Source organism: Triticum urartu, unplaced genomic scaffold, assembly GCF_003073215.2.
Source record: "Triticum urartu cultivar G1812 unplaced genomic scaffold, Tu2.1 TuUngrouped_contig_7833, whole genome shotgun sequence".
Taxonomy (NCBI): Eukaryota; Viridiplantae; Streptophyta; class Magnoliopsida; order Poales; family Poaceae; genus Triticum; species Triticum urartu.
The window spans coordinates 1-2403 of NW_024118717.1; the positions used below are offsets into that span (position 1 = coordinate 1).

The 2403-nt window shown below is 53.8% G+C and overlaps 1 long non-coding RNA gene across 3 annotated transcripts; it reads left to right on the plus strand.

Moving 5' to 3' along the window:
* The first annotated feature begins 10 nt into the window (after positions 1-10).
* LOC125531681 lies at positions 11-2040 on the plus strand. Of its 3 annotated transcripts, none has more exons than XR_007293432.1 (3): positions 11-685; positions 780-1477; positions 1552-2040. It is a non-coding gene; the product is annotated as an uncharacterized LOC125531681 (long non-coding RNA). The 3 variants fall into 3 exon arrangements; XR_007293433.1 differs by having other exon boundaries at positions 1620-2040; XR_007293431.1 differs by having other exon boundaries at positions 780-2040.
* Positions 2041-2403: the final 363 nt, after the last annotated feature.

Below are 2403 nucleotides of genomic sequence, written 5' to 3' on the forward strand. Positions count from 1 at the left end.
CGGCCAACTCCCACCGCGCGCCGCTCCCTAGTCTGGGCACCCCCCGGTGTGCCTCGCCTTCCTCCTTTCATCCTCCTCGAGACGCCGGCCACTCAGCAGCCCCCTCAGCTGTCGGCTGGCGCGACCACGCCTCCCCACGCCGGGCTGCCTTCCCCGTCGATGGATACGAGCTCTACTGGCCCAGGCGACGCTACCATCGCAGGATTCGGCGAGATTTGCCCAAGTAAACACCATCTCCGTCGGTTAGGGCCCGCCGCGCCGGCTGGCGTCAGATCCGCCCATCCTTGCGCGATGTTGGCCTTCCTTCTACCTCCAATGTGCGGATCCCCTCCCCTTCGTCTCCTCCTTCTAGCTCCAACCTCCCTCCGCTACCGGCCGGTGCGGCCTCGAGCCCTCGACTCCTGCGCCAACAACCGAACTCCCGCGCCACCAACCGCAGCAACGGCCTCAAGACGGTGTTTCCTCTCCTCATCGCCGTGCCCTCTCTCCATTCCCACGCAATCCACTTCAGAGAGAAGGAGGAACTCCATCACCGGCGCATGTGCCACTCGCGAGGTGAAGCCGCCTCCCAGTTTGCGGGGTGTGCGTGTGGAGTACGGCGGGCGCGTCGGTGCAGTCTGGTGGGTGCGTCAGTGCAGTCCGTCCGGGTAGAGCGTGCATTGCTCACGCGCCACATCCCCCGCCGGTTAGCCGCCCCTCTGTCCACCTCCTACGCCGCTGGAGTAACACAGTCGTTTTTCTTATTCTTCTTCTTCCTTTTTTGGATTTTGGATATGCAGTACAGTCGGATCCCTCAGGCAGTGCGCCACGCGCCCTCGTTCGGTACGCTAATATCCAGTTCATCGTAGTCCGGCCTTGGGCAGCAAGTGAGCCCCTCCCGTCCACCCGGGCTATGGAGGCGAGCTAGATCCGGCGAGATCCTTTCCTCTACGGTCCCCGGCCGTCCAACCTCACGCCCCGACGGCCTCCTGCAAGCACGGCTGGGTCGACGCCACCCCGTCCGCACTGCATTTGTAAAAAAATTCAGAAAAAAAATTAAAGAATGGTGAAGTTCATTTGTAAGAAAAAATGTGATTTTCTACAGAACCCCATAAATTAGGAAAACCTCATGAGGTACACTAACCTCCTCTGCCCGCTACTAGGGGGCATCTCGGCCGCCGCCGTTGCGCCGTGCTACCCCGACACTACAGTCTACAGAGCAATAGCGGCAACATGGCTCCTCGTTCTGCCTTCTAGAGCAGCGGTGCAGTTGCTGCGGCCATGCAGCTCGGCTTGCGGACAAATGCAGTTGACTTGCACAGGCCGGTTGCTCTCTGCGAGGAACCAATTTGATACCATTTTTATTTGGGTGATTCAGCGTCAGAAGCTAACTCTTGCTTTTGCATCTTTTCTTCCACAGCGGTTGCAGATGTGTTGGAGCAAGAGGGCTTCTAAAACATAGCATGCATCACCTTAAGTCTTCAGACACTGAAACCAGGTATCAACATTAAGTACACTGATCTCTGGAATCCTCTCTAGAATTTACTGATGAAATCTTGTGTTAGTGTACAGTGTTTTGCAATTCTCCTGGTTTGTGTTGCAATTCTACCTGTGCAGCTCAGTTGCCTCTCCCCGTGCAGCTCGCTTGCCGCCCCCGTGCAGCTCACCTCCGCCGAGCAAACTCTTTTCGGCGAGTCCACATCGCGTCCGCACCACATCGTGCAATTTGAGTGCAGTTTTTGATTATTTTTGGAGCAGCACATCCATCCAACCCAACAAGTTCAGAGTTTGTGTGTTCAGTGCAGTACCGCAGTGCAATGCAGTGCAGTTTCGGTTTCAGAGTCCCGTTGAAGGCCTCTTGGTGCTATCCTCACTTAAGTTTTATGTGAAAATGTGTGTACAGCCTGTGTAACAGAATTGCAAGGCCAAGTTTGTCATAAAAAATGATGCTTAGATGCGATTCAGTGTAAAATCCTATGTGGTTCACTTGGTAAACAAAAAAGTGTCTGGTATGTAAATTTTTGAAGCTCACTTTGTAATGTCATGTGGCTAACCTCTCGATAGTTTTGCGGTCCACTTACGCCCGAGGTGAAGCCCGCTGTGTAATCTCATGCGGCACACCTCTTGATAGTGTTGCGATTCACTTACGCCCGATCCAATATGAAGCTCACTTTGTAATGTCATGTGGCTCACCTCTCGATAGTTTTGCGGTCCACTTACGCCCGAGGTGAAGCTCACTTTGTAATCTCATGCGGGTCACCTCTTGATAGTGTTGCAATTCACTTACACCCTATCCAATATGAAGCTCACTTTGTAATCTCATGCGGCACACCTCTTGATAGTGTTGCGGTTCATTTACGCCCGATGTGAAGTGCGGTTCACTTCCTCGTCCTTGAAAAAATTACGTTTGAATAAAAGAAAACC